General features: G+C 44.3%; 1 protein-coding gene across 11 annotated transcripts in view; it reads left to right on the forward strand.

Annotated features, from left to right (window-relative positions):
• Positions 1-25518, forward strand: part of ARVCF (ARVCF delta catenin family member) — a 2420581-nt gene that overhangs the window by 578381 nt on the left and 1816682 nt on the right. The gene's annotated exons all lie outside the window — the stretch shown is intronic.

A 25518-nucleotide genomic window follows, 5' to 3' on the forward strand; every position in this document is an offset into this window, starting at 1 on the left:
TGGCTCCTTAAGGAACTGGCCTCAACTTAAATTCCAATACTAAGTTTCCATAAACCCTTGCCTCCTGTCTCTTCGTTGTGGGTAACTAAACACTAGCTATCGTTCAGCCCCTGTTTGTCTCTTTCTTTTAAGGAATGCAGCCTTCTCTGTTATCTTTCACGCACATTAAAAAAAACATATCCTTTGAATTTAGCAGCCTGCAAACAAAAAGAGAAATGCCATCTCTGTTTTTTCCTTTACCAAACTCCTTTTTTGAAGCCTGCCAACAAATGTTATCTTCTATAAATGTGGCCCACGAACAACCTTCATTTTGTAAAGAATGGTTCTGCCGCGCACAAGCACAGCAAATAAATATTATCTATTATCTTTGGCTCTCTCCTTGGCATAACTATAATTTTCACAAAACACTGAATTTTAGCATGTAAATAAGGTTGTTTCGTTCAATATTCCTTCACCTGCAACTCGGTTTATAAAAACACAATTGCCTAGATTATCCATTTAAAACTGTCTTCAGTGGTCTAAAAGGTGGCCTTATTTTGTAGGCCCGTCATGAGCAAAAATGCATTTCCTTGTTTTTAAAAACAATAAAAAATTAACTCCCTTGACACAATAAAGAAAAGATCTCTTTCTTTAGGTTGAACATATAATGAAAGGTGGATCACAAAACACACACACACAAAACCAGTCGTCACTGGTACATAACAAAACACAACAAACACATAGAGAACATTGACATGTGTCAAATTGACACAAATAAACCCCCAAAAATGTGCAAAATATGGCCCATTCTCCCATTCATTATAATGGAGGTAACTCATCTCTCAAATCCCTCCCCTTTGGAGATTTAAAATGTGTCCATCTCAAGTCTCACTTGAGGAAGACTCTACAAAAATATTCGCCCCTTCACAGGGGATGACACATCACTTCCAATAGCCCTTTCTACCAGTATTCAGAGGTATTCTTTCCTTAAACAAATGTTTCTTACACCTTCCCATTTATGTATATAGAATACACTTGCTTCCCTTTTACACATGTTGCTATATATTTTATATATACATATATTCATAATGCAATCAGCCCCTTTTGGTTTTTGTTGTCTGCACAATTTCGTACCTTAGCCAAAATCTAACTTTTGCGATGCAGAGCACGGAAAAGAACACACCACCAGACATCTGTTATGATTGAATGAGGTCAGCTTGGTTCCTGCACCCGTCTCCGCACTCTGCAGTGCCATACATCATGACATATCATCAGAAAAGACCTTGGGCTCTTGCCATTTTAATCTTGCAAAAAGATTCAAAGCGTGGCTTTGTGGTCTGCCAAATGTTAGAGAGGTCAGTTCCTAGCCATAACTCCTTACAGCCAGCCTTACCTGGAAATAAATATACCCTATGCAAGAATGAGACACACAGGCAGCTTCCTCGGAACATCTTGTTTAATGCCCTGTCTCACAGGCTAGAAAGAAATATATCACTGCATTTCCGCATCCATCATGGTGTTATAGATTTTGAAATATTCCATTAGTTTTGTTCTAATATGAAACTTATAATGCAATTGGTCAAATTTCTACAAACAAAGTGTACTGACCCTTTTTATTGGATATAAACACTTCCTGAAACACATGATCATTTTCTGCCACACTGACCTCATTTATGCTCATCATCATGACTGGTTGTTTTTAAAAATTTCACTAAACCACAAAATATATTTCACAACCTTAAAACTAGAAAAAGCAAGTTTGAGAAATTACGGATTGCCTCAGACTTCTTAGCACACTGTGTCCAAGACATAGACTATCTGCCTAGTTTCTTCTTGGCTAATCCCCCTTATCTTTTCTCTGATTTTATGCCAGCTTCATTCGTAAGCAAAGCCATTAAAAACCATCTATTCTGCTATTTAAACTACTGAATCACTTCATATTGGCTTCTGCCCAATGCACTCCCTTTTTACACATGATACCATATTGTCTGTTTGCTCAACACTTCTAAATGGTCATGGGGCTTTGAGGCCTGCAGCCATTTATAATACGTGATCTGGCACTCTCTTTGAAAGGAAGGGATCCTTTTGCTGACCTATATTTTACATCAGAAATCTAGATTCTGTGTCAATTATGCTGTGTGCAATGTAAGCATTCCTTTGTTTATATTGTCCTAAATTAATGGGTGCAGAGTCAACTATTTTCTAATGTAGCTGCCTATAATAAGGGAAGCCTTGCTGCCCAATGAACAATGCTTCTGACATTTACAATGTTGGACAGGAGGGCGGGACACATGCCGTTGAATGACATTTTCACCTGTCTATTACCAGAGAGAGGGTGAATCTACTCATCTTCAGAACCAGAGGGAGTTGTATTTACAGTTTTCAGACTTGCTGCAAACAAGACCACATGAAACCATGCTGGGTGACTTGAGGTACATGTTTGCAGGGCTTTATGGTGTATTGTTGGTTTGGGGCAGGTGGCCCTTGTGTAAATCAACAGCCCCTCTTTATGCCATGGCCAGCACATTTTGCACACACCCCACTTCCAGAGGCCTCGTCAATTTGGTAACCCGCTTATAGCACTGATAAAGATGGTAATAGCCTGTATGGCCATGAACCTGATATTAGTGTAAGTATTTTGGAAACAAGGTTTCTAAAAAGTATCTTATTGGTCCCAAATAAACCACTGTCAAAATGGTCCACTTGGAAGCTGGCTTGGTAGAGGTTAGAGCTGAGCTTTTTACTGTCTGCTAAGGTTTTGGGGAGCAATACGAGTCGCCCCAGATTCCTCTTCTACTCATAGGGTCCTAGATTACCTGATAAGAGTGTGATGTTGGTCAAAAGGTGGCTTGGTTGCAAGAAATTTGTGAAACCCTCATTTTGTTGTAGCGCTCACATTTGTCTTTGAGGAGATCTGATAGAAAAACAGATGAGGAAAAACACGGTTTTTGAGGGTTCAGAAGGAAGTACGATGCAAGCAAAGAAACGTTTAGAAAAAGCAAGCCAGTACCATCTGTGATCACTTAGTGACCTATAAAGATTGAATTTGGCTTGGAGGATTACTTGGAAATATAAAAACATCCCATAATCAGAGGAACGTGCCCCACACCTGATGTGGATTGCTGAGGACGCACCTCCAGAGTAATGCTTGGGGAAAGTGTGATATCAATCCTACCGTCTGCACATGCGATGCATTTTCCTCGGTGTTGGTGATGCACGTGGTTCTTTCTTGTCCAGCGGTGGTGGTTGTAGAGAGACATATTTGACACTAGTCAGAAGGACATTTGCCTTTTTAATTAAGTGATTGTTTCTATATTTTTTGTAGGAGTAAGATATGGTCTTAGGGGTAAGCCCACTAATACCTTTATATTGAAAAAGGGGATGAAGCAAGGTTGTGCTCTTGCCCCCTTACTCTTCAATTTGTTTTTTGATGGTGCACTGGATGGCTTTCTAAGGAGAACATCAGATGTCCCTGTGCTAACTGGAGAGAAAATAGGAATTTTATTTTTTGCCGATTACATATTTATTTATCGTACCCCAATGGGAATTAAGAAGCAAGTTGGACATTTTGTAAATTTTTGTGATGTAAGACGGTTGGAGGTGAATGTCTCTAAAATGAAGTTTATGAGATTTATAAGGGGTCACTGATCTAACCTGTCCCTTTGTGTTAAGGGGGAGACTATCAAAGAAGTTAACAACTTTGATTATCTGGGCATAAACATTTCTTATTATGGAAAATGGGTGAAACATGTGGGCAAAGCTAATGTTAATATGGGGAGAAACTACACAGGCATCATACAACTGGTAGATAAAGCAAAGTGCAATTTAGTGACTCCGGCGCTGGAGGTTTATAGAGCACAGGCTCTGGTGTGGGCTTTCTATGGAGCATGAGATAGACGCAGAGTGTCAATAAAGTTTTTGAATTTACAGGGCACGCTTACAAAGGACGTCACCTCTATTCTTTAAAGGCATTTTGAGGCAACCTCTAAAACAAAATGCGAGTTTCATCGCGTTCAGATGATAGTCTGTGAGTACCCTTCCTTAAGTATACCGTGATAAGCGTGAGAACATTTTGCTTTTAGCATATCTTTCCCGGTGCTCTGATTTTAACCCTATGAAGAGAGCTGCATCCTTTGCATTTATATATTTATTTTGAAATTTGTAAAGTGCACCCAACCTAGAGGCATCTAGCCGCTGTTCTTGAAAATAAAAAACACAGTAGTTACATAGCATATCACCTGAATTATAACAGTTTGCCGTCACATACTGGGTATAAGATATGGTATAAGATTTCGAATTCTTTTCACACCTATTTCGCTGCGCATATCCCTGTGTCTTTGGATGCACACCATTTTTTTGAAAGATTTTCAAAACAAATTTCGTTTGGTTCTAGCAGCTCAGAACCTCACTACGTTTTGCTTTTTGCATTTTCCCAGCTCTGCATATGCACACATCTCCATCCTGAGGAAGGCGTAGGAGGGCTACACTATCAGCCAGGAACAGACTGGTATTTGGAAAAGCAACTAATGAAGCTAAGATCTTTAAACAAGAGACAATTTGCTTAGGATAGTAGTAAGCATCCCAGGCGTTGAAATACGTGTCTGTGTTTAAGAACAATAATTTCGGTGTTTATGAACGCCCAATTCAGTGTTTAGAAACACTCATTTCGGTGTTTAAGATCAATCAGTATGGTGCTTTAGGCACAGCCGTTGTGTGGGAATATCACAGTGTGGGTACACCATTATTGTGTAACATAACAATGTTTTTGTAAATCTGAACATAAAGGCATAGAGTCTATGTAAGATGCAAAGGTTATTTAATGTGTGATGCTAAAGAAATGTCCGTGTATTTGAAGTACTAAATCAGATTGCATTGACTTCCTGCTGAATGGACTGTTTCTTCTTTCCTACACAATTGTGGAACTCAGTTCTTTGTGACGACTACGTTTCTAAACCTTTCTAACACACGGCGCAACAACCATAAATAGTGGCTCCACCTTCAATTTAGTTTGGGTTCGTATATGGTCGGGTGTCGGCCATTTGAAATTTTGTGATGCGTTGAAGGATTGGCTGTCACACGCCAATCTGTGTTTGCTTAGAGGGTTTTGCCACGTGAAGGCGCCTGCTCTTAAACTGGGGCTGGAGGCTCTTTGGTTTCGGCCAGAGTCCATTATTGAAGCAGATAAAGCACTCATCTTGGATACTCATTCTGGTGTTTTTGGGGCGATTATGTCACAAGGTGCCTCAATTTGGCTATTGGTTATGAATACCTGGTGTGCAAAGATACATAGCTGTTGGAGGAGTATCTCATTTTTGATAGATGATCCTGTTAAATGTCCTTTGTAAGCCAAAATGCCCCCTGGCAATTTACCCCTTGCAACTGTCAAAGCCAGGATGCATAAAGGAGATCCTCCCATGTGCCCTCTGTCTTTAACAGCAAAAGAAACTTTACAACACTTCCTTTTCACTTGCCCTTTTGTTAAGTTGTGCGTCCCGAGGACGAGGCGTACCTGTATCTCCAGGAGTCTTGCGTGCCGAGGTAGCCAGGTCGTGGTAGGTGTAGACAAGTAGCTGACGAAGTCTTTCGCTAATGAAGAGAAGTGACGCAAAGAACCGACCCCGGACCCGTCCTGTAATACAGGATTGAACTGGGGCCAGCTCCTGACGCCACGAATGACACTTCCCAATATTAACGTGGCACCAGAACAGTGCAAGCACTGATCGGGAAGGTCGTAGATGTTACTGGCAAATGCTGGCAAAGGATCCCAAGCAGCTATCCAGGATGGTGAAGGTTCGAGGTAGCCAGTACAGGTAAGCAGAATGTTCAAGGTACCTAAATGCGAGTAGCAGCAAGTCCAAGGTACCAATGCAGGTAAACAGTGAGTCTAAGGTACCGGTGCAGGTAAGCAGAGAGTCCAAGGTACCAAAGTAGGATGAAGAACAGGGATCCACAGAAGCCGGAGAAGCGGGCCAGGACCACAGGAACCCCAGCAGGAGGCGGGCAACTCAGGCAATCGAAAAGGAGCAGGAAGGGGAACCAGGAGGAAGAGATCAGAGAACACAGGGGAACAGGTAAGGGAAGGGGAAGAAGGCAGCCTGACTAGAGGAGGAGCAGGAAAGGACCCAGCCCAGGACCAGGATCAGGACCCAAAACCCCAGAACCAGGGAAGCGAAGCGGAAGGGAACCAACCGCGTTGAGACGCGATGAAGAACTAAATCGGATCGCTTAAGTAGCGGTCCTGTGTGAAACCGAGGCTTGAACCGCGCTGCAATGCGCATGCGCGAATGGATGCCGCCGCGCGAACGAGTCTTGGAACGCAAACTCGCTCGAACAGCTACGTGAACGGCACCCGTGCCCTACACGGGTCAGGACAGAGAAACTCCGCCGGGGGAATGTGCCCAGAGCGGTGCGTCGTCTCCACAACCTGAGACGTGGGTACAACTGCCAGGAACCAGCACGCCCCCTAGAGCCCCGTCGCCCCGCACAGGTAGGTGTTCTAACACCTTTATATGACACTATTAGGAAAAGAACTCTGAAACCATGTGTAATTAACTGGGGTGTGAGATCGACGATGATTGCTGAACATTTATGCAAACAGGCAAAATCTATTGATGCTATATTTGCTGCTTCGTTATTTGTTAGGTGCCTGGAAGAAAAGTGATTATTTTTTGAGAGTCATACAATATTATAAAAGGCCAGCTGTCTGTTTGTCCGATGCAGTCATGCACAGTAGAGACTGCCCGCTTTGTGTTTTGTCACCACTAGAGGGAGCTGTTGCCTTAGGAAGTAAGCAGTTGCCTTAGGAAATATATAGGCCAGCTGTACATTTGTCTGATGCAAATGGGCCTTTGTACAGCTTAATGATTTCTTTTTGCATGACTGTGGGTTTTTAACTAATTCTTATTCATGTTTTGTTTTGTCTTTATAAAATGCTATTGTGTGACTTTAATGGAAAGATTTGTTTTTCGAAATAAAGTTGAATTGAAATTGAATATCTCTTAGCTTCCGGGCACCCTCGTTAGTGTGGGTTTTGGTTGCTATTTGGAACATAGCCTTTTATGATGGTTCATTTATCTAAATTAATTTAATTTCTCACGACTATTGGGCATTTCATCGTAATGTCTTTGATTTTGCGAATGTGCAAAATTGTCATCTTTAGGAAAAATCCTTACGGTTCGGCATATGTCTTCAGGATTGGCCATCCAATGACCGCCCTCCCCGATCTACCTGGCATGTCGGACTCTCAAGGCTCTTTCTTGCTGGATCCTGTCTGCGGATCGGTCAAGGTTACGGGAGCTACCAGTCTCCTTGGGATGTCAAGGTGTGCGAGTCCCACAGCTCCCTGAACTCTGGGTCAGGGCTTTGTGGTACTCACCTCTCTTCAACTGGGGAGTCAATGGCTCCAGGGAGAAAGCAGCCCACCTCTGTGGTCCTGTGAGGGTGCTGCCTCCCTCAAACCTACCCATGTACCGCAAGCCCTCTGCAGGCATCGCAATTTGCAGGCAGGGATTTATTTATTTATTTGTACATTTGTATAGCGCTCCACAATATATCCCTAAAGATGGAATTAAGTAAGTGGTGCAGAATTGGTGTATATCCTGGACTGTGCATTTGATGGCCTTCCTAAATAGTCAATCTAGTCCCAGGGTCGCTGCAGACTCGCCCCGGGGCTTCTTTCAGGCCCCCATGTCTCAGACAACTCCCCCTGAATCCAAGAAGGGTTGGGAAGACCCTTCCAAGGAAAAGGCCTTCTCCCTTACCTAGTCCCAGTCTTTCTGCTTCCAAGGAGGTGCCTCTATGTACCTGGGCCCCCAAGGGGCTGGTTACAGCCCTCCTGATGTTTGCCAGCAACCAGGTAGGAAAGACCAAATGCAGTTCCTGAGTCTGGCTTGGGTATTCCAAGTCCAGAGGCCCATACATCCTGGAAAGTAGAATACAAGTGGGAGGAATCTTTTGATATCGACATTATTGGTGTTGGAGCAGAACTGCAATCCGCCCACCTTGTTGCACGTTTCCAGTTAAGTGCCAAGAGGTCATTAAGTCAAGCAGTTAGCGCTCCACAAATACACATAGAGGTCCCCTGGCGCTGTCAGTTTGGGCAGCTTAGTCGGTTCACTGCTGCTGACTTCAGACATTACAGTGGTACGGCTATGTGAGGTGCTTTCCACGGAATTCCATAGCATCACCCCATACCTTCTGCAAAGGGTGGTGCAATGTGGCGACTTCACCCCAAAAAGCTGGCATGCCGTGGTCCCTCAGGGCTAGTGCTGTTAGTGGGAGACGAAATCGAGGTGTCCGGGGTCCTGGGAAGTGCTTGGTGCAGCCCGTAGCTAAGGCACTTTAAAAGATGTGCGTCCTATGCGACTAAGGAGTGGCCTAAGAGACACAGGTTTCCTACCTGACCTAAAGGGAGTCAAATCTATTTTATAAGGTTTCTCAACTATAATATGATTAATCAGCAGTCACAAAAATCAACTAAAATGAAAAGGCTAAAATATAAAATTGAAATCAATTCAAACTAGGTCAATGCAGTTTCCAATCCCCCAGTTATTTTGAAGGGAATCCATGATTCTTATCTATTTATTGATGTTGTTAAATAATTTGAATGTAAAGTTGTTTATGTATGTTCCAAAAATCTGAGAATATCATTTCTCTATTTTTCCTTTGCGGTTTTACATAAACAATCGAACTCTGAATGTCCGAAACTTATTGTGTGATTCTAAAAATGTCTGTATGTACAAGGGGCTCTTGTAATATCAACCATTAGTGTCCGGCGCTTGAGGTGGGTGTCGGCTGCACAGTGGAGTGACGGAGAAATCCCCCTGCTCCGGTAGAATATGAAAAATGATCAGGGCTCTAAGAACCCTTCTCCACCTACGAGGCAGCACCACAAATCAATAATACTCCATACACAGTAGTTGTGAAAAATAAGAGTGTATTCGATGTGCCCTTTTTGAGACACGTCTTTCGGCGACAACCTCACCTTTTTCAATCAGGGCTAATAGATGTGAATGCTAGTCAGATTTACAATTTGTTGGTTGGCCTGTTCATGGGTTAAATCCCGCCTCGAAAGAGGTGATTCCCTCCTCAGGCGTCGGCGTCGGCAAAATGTGCTTTGGTGACATCTACTGGGCAAAAGCAGTATTGTCACTCATCTTTTCATTGACTTTTAGTTTGGGGTGAAATTAGGTCGTGGTCCGCAGAGGAGCCTGGCATCCAGGGCCCTTTTTGGACACTGCCTGAACTGAGCCCATTAAACACCTCGCGAGCCGGGACAGACAGGCTTTCCAGCATTGCCCGGGGCTGCAGTGCAGGTAGCGTCAGAACCCAGTGAACGCACAAGGACGTAGGCAATGTGGGCAATCGTATTCCCTGAGACGAGGATAAAAAGAGTTTAGTGGAAAACACTGGGGTACGTGTTAATAACATAACAGGTGTCTCAGGAGGATAGCTCAGCAGCAACGTGCTCGCCTTGGAAGCAAGGCGACACAGAGCAACACAGGTCCGATCCCCGGGTACACGCTTAGAAACCTCTGGGTATTAAGCGCATTATAAATAACCTATCATATCATATGTATAGAGCATGCGTTCACCCCAGACGGGCATCTTGGCACTATTGACAGATAACAGATTTTTTATTGTTACCCAACTTAAGGGTGCTCATTTTGTCGACCTCAGAATGATGCAGGGCTGAGTGGACCTGCCGGGAATCGAACCTGAGACCCTGAGGTCAAACACAGGCTCTTGTGGTGGATGCATTAGTCCACTGAGCCACAGACCCTTATGAATCCTTACCAATGCTCTAAGGCTGGAGAATGATGTGCTCCTCATGGCTTCAGAGTTCTGACTTTGCACAGGCAAATGGGCCTAGAGTGACTTGGAACGCATTTCCCATTCGGCCCCTTTCCTATGAAAGGCTGGTAGGGCTGGTAAAGAGTCAGTGGCATTACACAGGCCCATACACCTTCTAAGAAGCACGCACCTTACCATGCTTTAGCCCGACAGGCTAAAACCAAAAAAAGGATGAATGGAAGATTTTGAATTAATCATAGCCACTGGCATTGCATTGTGGAGCCGTCCATACTCCTGTTTATAGCTCATCTGAACCAGTACAGAAGAACACCCGGCACATGCAAATCAGCGCTGGAGACCACCAGTGCAGCTCAATTATCTTGCTCATGTCCCATTGCAGGGGAACACCAGCAACCCATAAATCAAGGACAGTGTACCCGCCCCCCCCCCCCCGTACCCCCTATGGTACAGCAATCAAAGGACCCCCTCTCTGGACACACCCTAACTCATTTAAGTCGACAAACCAAAAATAGACATCAACTAAAATCAGCATGCGCCTTAAGGTGACAATAAAACACCTTAAGGCGTACGTGAACCAGTTGGCATGCCGCCGAATTTACATTTCCTTTCCCAGCATGCACTGCTGGGCATGGGGCCTGCTTGGGGGGGGGGGTCCTTGAAGCCCCAGAGCCCCCCGCTCTCACCTGAGACCTTTGCCGACGCGCACCCGCCCCCTACCCCCATTATACCATTACCCCTGCACGGGGTCGCGCTCGGTCACTTGTAAATCGTCGCTGATCAATGGGAGGTGATCACGAATGGTACATTATGGCGGCGTTGATTGATCGGGACGGAGGCGGGCAGGACAGAGGCACGCATGGAGGACGCCGGCCAATTCCACGGCTTCCGGGACAGGGTTCCTAACTCAAAGGGAGAGATGAACATATAGGGCTCAAGGGGGCAATGTGGCGCCCACATTATCACGGCGAATCAAGCTTTTCCACTGCACACAAACAGTTGCTTTTATTCAAGTTCCGCCTGCATTTGTCATTTGGGCTTTGGCATAGCGCTTCGAAGCGCTCTACTGTGCATGCGGGCGGGGGCGCTCGATGCCTGGCCTCCTGCCAGGTCCGTCCCCTCAGATATACACCACAGAGGTGTGGCCGAGGGGCGCTATAACACGTCCCCGTAACATAACATTGCTTTGAACGCATGGCAACTGCGCCACGTTGATAACTAGCGATTTACGGGGGCAGAATATGTCTGCGGTTTTTAGATTTTAAATATCTTTGAAGGTTTCTGGAACTGCCAAAAGCCTGTTATGTTATTTGCACTTATTTTGTATTTTATTTATTTGTATGTATTTTATTTCTATAGCGCACCAGGCCCAGGGGCAACCGGGCGCAACTCTTAGATACAGCATGATACAAGCAGACAGGTCAGTACTTACAAGGTTTTACAGGTATATTACAAAGTTTGCAAGCAAAATAATAACTATAAGAGGACAAGCAGAATGTATATACAGCCCACAGGCGTCAGGGCGCAAATAATATTTAAATAATATTATTACTACAGGCTGGTTGTGACATCACTCTTAAAGTGTCTTCACTTGTCAAATAATACATTAACCACACATATGTGTGGGCTAACAGGAAATCTTGATTTAAGTACTTTTGCACTTGTGCATTTGTATAAAAACAAAAAGACACTTCATTAAAAAGATTTCTACAACTGCAATCACATGCAAGGGAAACAATGATGAATAGGTTCATTTAAAGTGTTTCTGTGTTTATACAAATTCTCAGGTGCTAATCACATATGGTTAAAATCAAGATGTGTCGGTCTACACATAGCATGCGTGGTTAGTTGTGACATCACCACTTAGCTGTAGTCAGAACATGACTTTCCAGCTGCATTAACGTATTACGTTCGCGCTGTTATGTGATTCTTTGCTGGGAGCCAGGACCGAGCTGAATGCCCGCTGTCACTGCAGCACTTAAAACCATGACTAGATTGTTCATATTCCCCGCTTTTAAGATCGCTTTCTGTGACACACTTGGCGGTCTTGGCCGCCATTCATTGCTACGGAACCCTTTGTGGCAGTAGACTTGTGTTGTGCCCTGTTGAACTCAAACACAGCAGAGAAGGAATCTGTCTGCATGCTGTCATTTACCTTTAACCCCAACACCTTCTTCCTGCATTTTATTAAACTGTGTAGGCTCTGATATGATAGGTTATTTATAACACACTTAATACCCAGAGGCTTATAAGCACAGACCTGGGGATCAAACCTGTGGTACTCTGTGTCGTCTTGCTTCCAAGGCGAGTGCGTTGCCCCTGAGCTATCCTCCCGATCGGTTTTGGTGTATACTATTTTGGGCAGAGTCCTATGTGACTACGGCAGTGGCATTCCATGTTTTGTCGAAGCTACATTTGTTGTACCCAATTTTTAAGTTATATGATCAATTTGCTTTTAATGACTGAATTGTTATTCATTTTAGATCATATATATATATATATATATATATATATATATATATATATATATATATATATCTAATAAAAAACGTTGATAGAGGGACGTTATGATTAAGTGGCACTGGCAAAAACCTACGCAATTCAATGAAAAACGTTGTTACAGGGACGTTATGGTTCCAAGTAAAACCGAAAACCGCAGAAATTCACCTGTTATGGTAAGATAAACAACCATAACTCGCGCCACCAGTGTGCACTGCTAACACTAACACCCAGGACATCAAAGAAACGGGAGGGGGAGACGTTTAGGGGCTGTTGGGGGTGTTTGGGGGTGTGGGAGGATGGTTGGGAGAGGAATGTGAAACAGGTGGGAATTGTTTTTTCTTCTTTTTATCAAGTGTTTGTTCTGTACGTGCATTCATACAGTTTTTTTCCCTTATTTTTCTCTCTTTTGCTCCCTGTCTGTTTGCTTCTGCTCGCCTGAAGATGAACGCTTATCTTACATTTCTACAGAATTCTCTGCAAAGCTTCGTGCAGAGTGGCAAACACAACAGCATTGCCAATGGAGGTCAAACAAATAAAATGCAATTTCCTTGAAACCACTGGAAATCTGGCTGGTTACTAATGCTTTCATAGTCCGTGCAGAACATCCCAGCACTGCACATAAAGTCGCACATGCTTCTGTTTATCCAACATCTCCTGACCTCTTGTACACCGCATTCTCCCATTGTCCTCTTGGTGTCATCAATGAGAAAATCACCTTTGCAGTAGGAAACATCTGCATCACAGCTGTCATCAACGTCTTTAAGTAAGCCAGCAAATAAGAGCACGACATGTGCGCCAAATGTAGTCCTCCAAAATGCACGACCACCACATCTACAGTACCGACAGAGGCCATATATTTGCAAAGGAGATCCACGCGCCCGTAACCCCACTCATAAACTGTGCCCCAAAAAGCCTGCACTCCTTCCAACTGAAAGTCAGTATCAAAGCCTCTTTCCACGACATACCTGTGCAGATCGTGCACAAAGTTACCCCCAACTATAAGCACTCGCCGTCTGTACATCTCTGCCAACCTCACTGCATCGAACTTTGGGTGAATATGTCAGCGCCCCTTCCGGTGAACCACACCCTCGAATCCTCATTGGATAATCCCCACAGTTCCATTTGCGAAGCCTCCATGCTCAGAAGGCCATGATGTGGCATGTGCGCATTTCCAGCTACAGCTAGGGCCACGCCCCAGTAAAGCACACACAATACTTCTTCCCTTTGCACTCAAACTTTTCAACACTAACCTAGTGCCGCCTAATGGCCAATATACAATTTCAAAAATGCCTGCACCAATCACATACTGAACCTGGGCCTTGCACACTATCATTTCTATACACAACTCCATATTTCCCGTTACACACTCTGAGAGCACGTTCCCTTTCCTTCCAAAGCCCCTCCACCACAAACGTTTCCTACAAGATGCCCTAGTTCAGCATCCACAATGATCCTGCGGCACACAGCACACCTTTAGCCATGCACTCAACAGTCCACCGTTGCCCACACCCAGCACAACACTATGAATCCATGCATGTGACCATGTGGGCAGCTAACATTGTGCATAAAGTTAACATATGTAGCGGGACTGCAACCCAACTCCCTCACAGCATAAAACACCCATTCACTAAAACAGGTTGTGATTTGCTGCATCCACCAACATACCACAGCCTCCATCACCCATACCCGCTGCCATTCACAAAATATTGTGTCACTACCAACCTAACCACAACATTTTCACAACATTGGCCCTACTTCAACAAATCTGTACACAAAATAGCATAGAACCCATACAAACTACCCTTCAACCATACCCTCTGCCTGACCGCCGGTATGCACACACTGCATCCAGTACACACACTGCGTCACCTTTCATTGCACCATCCCCAATCTCACATGCAAAACTTTACCATCTCCTACAAGCGACCTCACCGGCGGAACTAACCATACACACCTGCCACCTCACTGCCACCCGAAATATACTCCACAACCATTCTTTACAGGTCAGCACCCTCTACCAGATACACAGTCAAAATTGCATTAGGGGCGTTGGTTTCCTCAAGTGCTAGGCTCTTCAATGCATAGCCTGCGGCCTTCAGCCATTCACTCAATAGGCTAGGCCTTACACACAAGCACCGCAACATAATGCCACCATGCATGTGACCATATCACCAACTACGACAATACACATACACACCACTTCCACCAGCACTCGCACCCAACCAGTACACGCACCCACCAATCACATACTGAACCTCTGCATTGTACCCAATCACGATAACAGGTCACGATCCGGACAATCTACAAACATACCACAGCCTCCACAACCCCCACCCACACCCCTTCACAAAGTATTATGTTACTATCAACCTACCTGAAACCCTTTCACCACATTGGCCCTACTTCAACAATTCAGCACACACCATAGTTACCAAGCACAGTGAAGTTGCACTTCTACCATATCCTCTTCCATACTAACAGTATGCAAACCCAGCGCCCAGTTCCCACACTGCATTACTTTTCACAGCACCACCGCTAAGTTCACATCAAAAACTTGACCATGTTATAAATGTGTGCTCAAGTGCAAAACCAAACATGTACGCATGGCAGCTCACTTCTCCTACTCTATTGCGTCTGAAATATGCTCTACACCCACTATTTACAGGTCACCACCCGCTAACTGCTGCACAATCCGAAATGCAGTACTGCCGAATGTGTCGGAAACTCCTAACCTCTTGATTGCATGTCTAGGCCTTCAACACTGTCACTGCTACATAATGGCACCATCCATTGCACCATGTCACCAACTTCGACTATCCACATACACAGCACTACCACCAGCACTCCTACCCAACCTGCCCACCAGCATGCAACTATGTAGCAACAAATTGCATCACTTACCATAATGTAGAAAGAAAACACTCTCTGCTGCACCCTCTGCACTTTCATTCACATACTATGGCCGTCCCCACTTCCATTCCCAAACTATTGTGTAACTGCCAAACTACCCACAATCGGTTCGCAATCTATGTCATATGCACTTCATTCCCCTTCTAAAAGTGCTATACCATCACTCAAGAGGTCTGCACAAACAGGTTGCGGCACAAACTATTGGGCTGTTACGACACCTGCCTCCAATCACCACACAAAGTAGTCGCCTGTCTAGCTACCCACGACTTGATGCAGTACGTTTGAAAACTGCAGACACTCCTCCGTCTTCTTCCACCTGCCTACCTATGTCAAATGCACCACTTCTCACTCCCCCACCCTTTCCTTCCCTTATTGACGCCAATGCATTCCATACCGTACATTTTCCAGACCCTTCCACCTCCGCACTGTCCTCCGATTCACCCTGGCGGCTTTCCCAAAAAGTGTTGACGCACACCTCGCTTCCCTCCAACCAACCACTGCCACGTCCAAACTTCTCCGACAGCACACCGTACCGCCAGCCAATGACAGTTCTGCCCGCGGAGTGGACCCAGATACCACTAATCTTTTAGGATGTACATACCAGTTCTTTGCAACAAATGTACTGGTCAGATTTCCACCAACCACACAAAGGCACGCTTTCTGATCCAAGCCCCCCCTCCTGCCACACATTTGGTGAAAATCTGTCCAGCCATTTGAGCTGTAGTCGTGCGCAAAGTTTTTCCCCATTCAGTCTATTGAAAAGAAAAAAATGTGGGACCCCCTAAAACTTTGCCCCCCCCCCCGCACAAAACCTGACCCAACTTGGCAAAGGAATTCATATATTTTTTTCTGTAAAGTTTGATTAGGATTCGTCCAGGGGGAGCGAAGTTATAAGCCGCCAAAAAAGTGCTCTTCCTATGAGTTTAGCAACTTAACCATAACTATACGGCCGCTACTGTGTAATATATATATATGTATATATATATATATAAGGTATTGTATGTGTCTATCTCTGTTTGGTATGCATTTTAAAGTCAGTGTAAAAGGATGCTAAATGCACCCTAAATACACTAAAGAAATGTAAAACAAAAGAATGAAACTGCTTAACATTATTTCCCTGCTTACCTTGCAAGCTGCAGCGTTGTGTTTGTTTGTTTGATCCACACAGATTCCGCACTCATTAGATGCATCAACCACTGGAAGGTCTCTTACATAGGATTAAGCAAGAAGTTCAGGGTTCAAGTGCATGACAGCATTTGAGCATGTATTATAATGAAGGCTTCCCGTTTTCCGTTTTTAATGATTTCTACACATAAATACAGCCGGCATTCAATCTGCTTTCTGCTTTCTGTCTGCATTTATTTATAAAAATTGAAAAAAAAACGGGAAAAACAGGTCTTTCTGTCTGGTTCTCTATGATGTCACTAATACATCGCAGGCCATTCGCATTGCAAGTTGGCAGCATAGAGAGTGTAAAGGTTGTATAAAAATAGCATTAAAGTCCTTCAAATTCCTGACAGCATATATCTTAAGGCGGTAGCCGTCACAGGAGCAACAGTTTGCTGTAATGGAAAAACTGGAGATAGCATTACTTTCCTATATGGCTGCATGTGTGCTTTAACAAATGCATTTTTATTAGAATAAATGCAGTAAAATACTGGTTGTGAATTATCTTTTTACATGACAAAAAGTAAATGGCGATAAATACAGAAAAAAGGCCAATAAATACATTTGGAGAAAAACAGACTGAAATGGCAGAAAAATAAATACCATAAAACCGGAAGCCTTAATCATAATGTATAAAATCCCCCTTACCATAGGTCACAAGGTTCTTGCAAGTCACCTGGCTTTATAAAGGAACTCAATGTTCGATCTCGTTCCTCTTTTTGGTCACGTACCTTCTCAGTGACTTGCGATATACTTATAACATATGGCTGGGTGTGCTTTATGCAATATATAATTTATAGTTCAGAATAATAGAATAATCAGGCAGTTATGATATCCGAGTTACCCGATTATAATCTTATCAAATAGTTGGGAAATAATCAAATTGAATGTGAGAGACACTAATTCACTGCTCCCCTGACCAACGTCACCCTTACCGAGCATTCTTCTTAGGCCTGTCCCAGCACCTCACCCAAGGACCATCACGACCCAAGGCCCATCCTAAACCCCAAAAATACTCCTAACTCAAGGTCTCGCTTGTCCCATGTCCATTCCCAATCAAATCCCAACCCCGCCCGAGACTCAACCCCGTATGAGGTTCAACCAGGCCCAAAGCCCATCCCCTCCCAAGGCCCATCCCATCCCAAATCCCATCCTTTCTTTAATTATTCCCATCCCGTTCCAAGGAACATCCCTACCCGAATCCCATCCCCACCCTGAAGTCCCTCACCACTTAAACCCCATTTCAACCACAAAGCACCTCCACGGCGCAAGGCCTGTCCATCTCCTGAGGCTCGTTATCTCCTTAAGGCCTACCCTTTGCCCACGCCATCGCTGGGTGAAGGTCCACCAGCTTCAAGACCTGTCCATGTTACAAGGCCCAGGCCCACCTTAAGGCCCATCACCGCCTGTGGCCGATCCCTGTTCTGAGGTCCTTCTCCACATCCATGCACCTCACTGTGGACAGAACTAGGGAACTATGTAAAATGCTTCTCAAACAAACCTCTACATGTCACCAGATTTCACTCTGACCTTATTGCCTCATAATAATTATTGCCCATAGTTTTAAAAAACATGTAACAAAGGTAATTCATAAGGCCATTCTCTCATCCCCCTTTCCTCCTTATCTGCTTGTCTCTCTCTCTCTGTCTCTCTGTCTCTCTCTCTCTCTGTCTCTCTCTCTCTCTCTCTCTCTCTCTCTCTCTATATTTCTCTCTCTCTTTCTCTCTCTCTCTCTCTTATACTTCACCAATGATAACTTGTGATAAACATCTGTAGACTGCGCTGTCATAAGGAGGCCGCTTCTGTTGTGGTCCTCTGTGCTGTCCCGGGCGATTAAATTGTACCCAAAGGGTATACATGAGTCAACATCGAAGGAACCTTTCCTCAGAACAAACAGGAAACACCCCTTCGAACTCACACCCAGTCGTCACAGTGTGCGAAAAGAACTAGTGGAACTATCTTCCCTGCTGGCCTGCCTCAACTCCCCGCAAACCCCATCGCCATGCCCCCTCCCACATGCAATACAAACCCCCAAACACACTTGCTGTTTAAGGGATTGTTCAGCGCAGTGCGAGTTTCAACTTCTCCCTACACTTTTATATCAAATCAAAAACATTCCGGAACGGTTTCTTTTTAAAATAAAAGTATAGGAACAGTAAAACCATAATTAAAAAAGTAGAGGAGCACCACTCCCAACCGCTCCCACCCCCTTCGACCATTGCTCACACCCAGGTGGGAAATTGAATCTATTTGCAGGGACTAACTCTGTTAGTAGGGAACACACATAGGGCCTCATTACACGGAAGGCGGTGAGCCATGGCGCTATTAGCGCCATGGCTCATGCCGGTAAAATACCGGCACCGCCTTGGCGGAAAGGGGATTTACCGCCCCATTCCAAGGTTGGAGGGGCGGTAAATCCCCCTTCCGCCATTGCCCTTCCCCATTCCCATTTCTGCCCCATAGGGCTCTATGGGAATGGGGAAGGCGCTAATTACGGCACCGCAATTTTGCGGTGCCGTAATTAGCTCCGAGGTCCCTTAGCGGGTTGGTTTTTAATGCCTGCAAAAAGCAGGCGTTAAAGCACCAACCCGCAAAGGGACCTCGTAGTACGGCGGTAAGGGTTAGCGGTCACCGTTGCCATTAACGGTGACCGTTAACCCTTACCGCCGTCCGTGTAATGAGGCCCATAGACTAAACATCAAAAGAACACACACGTTGGTTGAAATGAGTGGGTGCACCTTAGAGCGGTTCAGCCGCCTCGCAGCTGGGTTCCTTGGGAGATAGTGAGCAAGCACTGTTCCTGGACACCCAGTCTTAATCCAGAGATACCATGGGTACACGCGAGGCAGGGGAATGCCCACCCAGACTTCATTAATGCCCACCCCGGAGGCGGTGCTCTGAAGGCGTCCTCCATAATAAACATAGGCGAGGGACTTAGCACCAAGCAGAGGCGTTGCTAGGTGGGGCTGAGGGGGCTATAGCCCCGGGTCTTTTGGTTGTAGCCCCGATAGAAGCTCAGTGTCTGCAACCAAAAGCCTAGCTACCCCCGAGTCCTGCCAGTCCCGACATTAGTGTAGCCCCGGACCTTTGGCAGACCTAGCAACACCCCAAGCTACCAGTACGGCACAGGGACCGCCATCTTACACGGGAGAGCCTCCTGGCTCCGTTCATGATTACCTGAAGGGACAGGCGTGTTTATTGGATCCAGTGTTTTCTAACACGCCAGGATGTTGCTTTACGCCCTCTTTGTGCTCGTGCTATTTCTTACTGAGTGTAATTGCCTGAAAAGCGATTCCATTGTCTGCCGCTCCTCAGCATCTGTTCCTTGTGTAGATCTGGCACACCAGTGCTCAATTATTAATCACCCAGAAGATATATTCATTGTTGTATGTCTGAACCTTTTCACAGTCATATAGCGACCTGAGTCAGCAGCCACCACGTTCTATTATTTGGAAGCAGAGCAGGGAGTTCAAAGGTGTATTTCTTCTTTTTCATTCATAAAAATATATACATAACAACCAGCCCTGGAAAACGTCTTGTGACAACTCTGCTTCAGAAGAGGATACTGCCAGCAAGCTCTGCTCTGAAGCTGAGTTATCACATGCACGAGCAACCCACGTTTCAACAAACAGATGCTTTCAGTAGACTCAGCAGACTACAGAAACAGCAAAATCCTCACATACATTTTGTAGCTGTCCTGACTGGTATTTAAGTCCAGCAATGTAGAGAAATTTTTTTCTTAGGGTGAGGTGTGTGACCAATTAAAACTGCAGAGCCGAACTTCCATTATTTGCTCAAAATGGTTTCTTACTGAATCACAATAAGACATGTTTCAAATTTAAAATTCTGGACATACTTATGTTCCCATAAGGCTCTGCTTTTATGCAGATCACCAGGATTGGGTTCTATGAAGAGATACTATATTGCGTAACCTGGCCTGGGACCACGCCCCTCAGCTCTGCCCCTTCCTCCCCTTCAAGGATGAGAGGGTTCCCCCAGTACTTTTTCCCCATTTCCAGCACTGCTAACAATCTATGACAGCATCAATCATATGCACACACAGGAGCCTTACAGAATATAAGGAGAACACTCTCTGCAATCCCTTCTACAACTCACAGTCTGTGAGTACCTGGTGCTATCTGACTCTGGGAGTACCTTATAAAGAGGTCACGCTGCCCTTCTTTGCGACTATTCCGGGACCTTCAATTCTGGGCACGGCCCCCTACACACCTAGAATAAACCCTAAAATGCATTAGATTGTTTAAGGTATGTATGCGTACATAGAGTAATGTTGTCGTATACTTTTTATATTTTTTTGTATGAATAACACAAAAAATATAACACTTCACTGCTTGCTCTCTTTGGCTGTCGTCGAATGCGAGGATGTTGACTGCGATCGCTGCATGAATCTGAACGGTGTTATATATAAGGGTGCTACACTGGAATGAGTGCCATTGACACTGCCGTAGAAACTAGCCCCCATCATCATCATCATTGCACTTGTATAGTGCAGCTAATCACCAACGGCATCAAGGCGCTAGCACACCCGTGTTGTATGCATTGGGGTCAATAAGGTATTACTCGTGCAAAGCTGTGAAAACATTTTACTAACCTTTGCACATTTCCTAACTGCACCACACAATTAATGATCAATAATTTCCTTTAAACTACCTGGCAGTTTACAAAACATCTTCTGAAATGATAATGTTTATGGACACTTCTATATTAAATGCCTTTTTTATAGGACCAGACATGTCCAGTCTATCTCCTCCTTTACACCTGTTGCATGCATTTTTAGGCAGGAAATCAAATGTTGCTGTTTGTGTTGCAGGGTTCGAAATTGCTAGGAGCTATTTCGTTCCTGCTTATTGCCTCGAAGAGCCTAGTTAGTTTGAAACCAGCAGTTACTAGGGACTACTTTTGACTCCCCAGGCCAACTGGCGCGACACAAACATACATATGTCATATTAACTCTGTATATTCAGTAATTTGTATATAGGTAAATAAAGGACACATCTAAAGGAGATTTAAAGCAAAGGGAATATACCTCAGGGACAGAAATGTAGTGTTTGCATCTCATGCGCAAGTTACATTTGTGGCGTGGGGTGCACACTCCCCTGGTTCTCCAGAGGAAGCTCCTGCGTACGTGATAGTGCACAATAACCAGGAACTGCTTTTAGCTCCTGCTCATCACATCTCAATTTCGATCCCTGTGGTGTAATGTATTTTGAACATTCTGGCATCTGAGGTTAGGACATATAGGTTTGGGTACTGTCCAGATATAAGAAGTCACACTATTAATGACCCAATAATATACAAACCATAAGGTCCTTGGTTCAGATGCAAAAGGTGTTTGCCTGTATGTATGCCCATATATATGCTGTTCTTTCTCAGTTTTTAATATAGCCACAATGTATTGCTCAACTGTCCTTGTGAATATGTTATCTTATCTCAATTTCTAAAGTCCATCCAACACCGACAATGGCATCATGGCGTTCGGAGGACAAGACAGAGAAAGAAGGAAGCTGAAGGAGAAATCAAGAGAGAACTAGAACAGAAAGGTTTTATAGAGCGCGGCCTGGAAAGGCAAGCGATCACTAACACTACGAAGAGAGAGAGGAAGAGAGTTCAAAAGCTGCTCTGCGGCAAACGAAAAGGAACGGCTCTCGACACGTGAACGCTTAAAGTGGGGGACCGAAATATGCAGAGCAGCAGTGGAAGCTGAGCGAACAGGACGGAACGTACTGACAGAACGTATTCTGTAGATACTCAGGCCCAGGTTTGCAAAAAGCCTGGTGAGCGATACATAAGGACATACAATTCACCCGTTTCGGCACAGGCTGCCAATGAAGAGACATAAGAATCGAAGAAACAGAATTATAGCGAGATGCTCTAGTGGCCGACCGAGCGGCTGAGTCTTGTAGCCTTTGCAATCTTTGCAGGAGATAGGCCGGTTGTGCCAGACAGAGTGCATTACAGTAGTCTAAGGCTCCCGAGATCAAGGAAGATACAACCAGGGGACGACGCTGATAAGGGAGATAAGGCAGGACTTCGCGCTGAATCCTCAATTTAAAATGGACTGTCTGGCATACAGCACTCACCTGGGCCTGCATAGAGCTTCACACCCAGGCCCCTAACTACTGAGGATGGCAACGATACAGGGCCAGGAAGCAGATGACCAATGAAAGTAATCGGGGGGGGGGGATACTCCCAATAAGACCCTCCATTTTCTCGCTATTGAGGCAAAGCCAGTTATTTCCCATCCAAGAATGGACAGCTAGCAGGCAGGAGTGACAACGCTCAGCTGTAGCGGGAAGAGAGATCAAGCCGCACCGCGATCTGGGTGTCGTCTGCATAAGAATAACACCGAAATCCAAAAGAGTGAATACGTTTGACTAGAGGCTGGATGTAGACATTAAAGAGAAGAGCAGAATTGGAGGTTAGATAAACGGGGAAAGAGAAAGTGACTGATACCGATCTGCAACAAAAGAAAGAAACCAGTCAATATGTGGCGTGGCGTGTCAGCATACCAATCAATATACCACTTCCCATGTAGGTATCTAATCATATGTGAAGATATTCAAATAATATGTGCATTTTGTGACCATGGAACACTCAATCACAGGTATATATATGATTTCAGTTAAGTGACAGACTAATCAAGTGCAGACCAGTATGTTCCTTATGGGACCGTGAAGGGTCCGGAGAGTTGTCTGTCTGTTGCGAGATGGCGGATACTTTAAAGTACCCACTTCCTGTGGCTCTAGATCTTCAAGATAGACCTGAAAGGGTACTTCCCTGTGGGATAAAGATACATTTCTGGAGCAGAGGGCTTGCATTTGAGCTCCTTAGCATACCCACAATGGCTTGCTGGTGTGGTTCTGAGCTGGAGGTGTCCTTTCAATGATGGTTACTTGGTGGTGCTTTAGCGTGTTTGACTTGGCTCAAAAGGCTTAATCTAATTTCACATTTAAGATGAAAGGATTTGCCAGCTTTTTTAATCCCGCTGTAACTTTGCTGGAGTTTCTTACACATGCCTCGATGCTCCAGCCACAAGGCAGCCAGACTTTTCTGCAATGATGATCCCCAATAAAGGTGAAACCAGGTATGCAGTGGCCTGCATTCTTGAGGAATGCCTGGTGGTTTGGGTTGATTAAATGATGTATAAAATATCAATAAGACAAAGATAATGTGCAGGGTGAAATTTAGCCAATTTGTATACCCACAATGCCTTGCTCATGTAGCTCTGAAGGGGAGGTGAACTTCCAGAGGGTTGCTAGGTGGCGCCGTGGCGTGTGTGACTGGCTTAGTTACCTTCAGGAAACGCCTGAAAGCATCCGAAATGCGTAGAACTCTGTATTGTTTGCCAACATCATTAAATGTTTGTTTGATTACATTTTCTCTGAATATATTTAATTATAAGTGCCTGTGAATCACTATTCTGATGACAAATGTGTAGGCTTAAAGCAATTCTTGTTTCAAATCGGGAATCATTTTGACTGTTTTCAGTCCTTTTCGTTGTGCAGGTTATGCAAGGGTCCTTACTTAGGGCTGTTTCCTTTTTTTGCTATCATACTTTTCACCTGGTGCCAGGGTGGTTATACTCTTCTCTGCACCCTAAGCATCTTTACCGTTGTAACTTGATACCCTTAACATTTGGAGTGCAACATCAGTGTCTTTCCCGACAAACTATTCACACTCGTCCCAGTCCAAAGAATGAGAATATACCACTGATAACAAGAGAAGTGAATGAGAATCGTTACAAGACTATTCATACTCGTCCCAGTCCAAAGAATGAGAATATACCACTGATAACAAGAGAAGTGAATGAGAATCGTTACAGGACTATTCATACTCGTCCCAGTCCAAAGAATGAGAATATACCAGTGATAACAAGAGAAGTGAATGAGAATCGTTACAGGACTATTCACACTTGTCCCAGTCCAAAGAATGAGAATATACCACTGATAACAAGAGAAGTTAATGAGAATCGTTACAAGACTATTCACACTCGTCCCAGTCCAAAGAATGAGAATATACCACTGATAACAAGAGAAGTGAATGAGAATCGTTACAAGACTATTCATATTCGTTACAATCCAAATAATGACAACATAACAGTAAGAAGAAGAGAAATAAAGGCACATCGTTATAACACTATTCCTACTTGTGTCAGGCAAGACATGGAAACGATAAGCCTGAAAGTCAAAGAGCTGGATAGTACTCATTATAAATGCAATCCTACTCGTCACAGTAAAAGTCAAGAAGGTATCATTGACAGAGAGAAATAAACTGTGAGAGAAAGTCCTGAGGATAGAGATAAAGGAATCTATATATTGAAAGATATAAACAATACAGAGACTAATGTTTGTGAACTAAATAGAAGATAATTAAATCCCTAGAGAGAAACCCAAGAAGTGTGGATAACGTTTCCCAGGGAAAAAAGAAGAATAACGTTTGAAAATAGAATCGAAGAGGAAAGTAACATGCAAATGGAAGTCACTGATAAAGGAAAAGATATCAGTATAGGACCAAGGAAACCTCATGTGGAGAAGAAACAAAAGTGCAACCAAGTTTCAAGAGACCTATATGATCTGATCAAAAAAGTCACAAAGAACTGTCTGAAAATCAGTTATTACATCGAAGGTTGCAAGAACCAAGAACCCCGGCAAAGGGAGTCGTTCTCCTACCTTTATCTGTCAGACAGTGCTAGGGTTCTTTCGGATTAGTCTGGACAGTGGGCAGATTCTGTTAAGACGTTCACTGATGACTGACAAGCACTGTAGCTAGTTTGTAAGGTAGGTCGGATATGCATTATGCTTTTTCCTTCAATAAATACATACTTAAAAATGTCTCCCCAGAGTGTGCGTCCTTCTCTGTGAATTGAATACCGCTCTTCAGGTTTAAGTCAAGGGTAAGTCACAGTCACTCATAGTAACTCCTTTGTGAATTGAATACCGCTCTTCAGGTTTAGGTCAAGGGTAATTCACAGTCACTCATAGTAACTCCTTTGTGAATTGAATACCGCTCTTCAGGTTTAAGTCAAGGGTAAGTCACAGTCACTCATAGTAACTCCTTTGTGAATTGAATACCCTCTTCAGGTTTAAGTCAAGGGTAATTCACAGTCACTCATAGTAACTCCTTTGTGAA

This window comes from Ambystoma mexicanum, chromosome 10 (assembly GCF_040938575.1).
Source record: "Ambystoma mexicanum isolate Mex_15411 chromosome 10, UKY_AmexF1_1, whole genome shotgun sequence".
Classification (NCBI taxonomy): Eukaryota; Metazoa; Chordata; class Amphibia; order Caudata; family Ambystomatidae; genus Ambystoma; species Ambystoma mexicanum.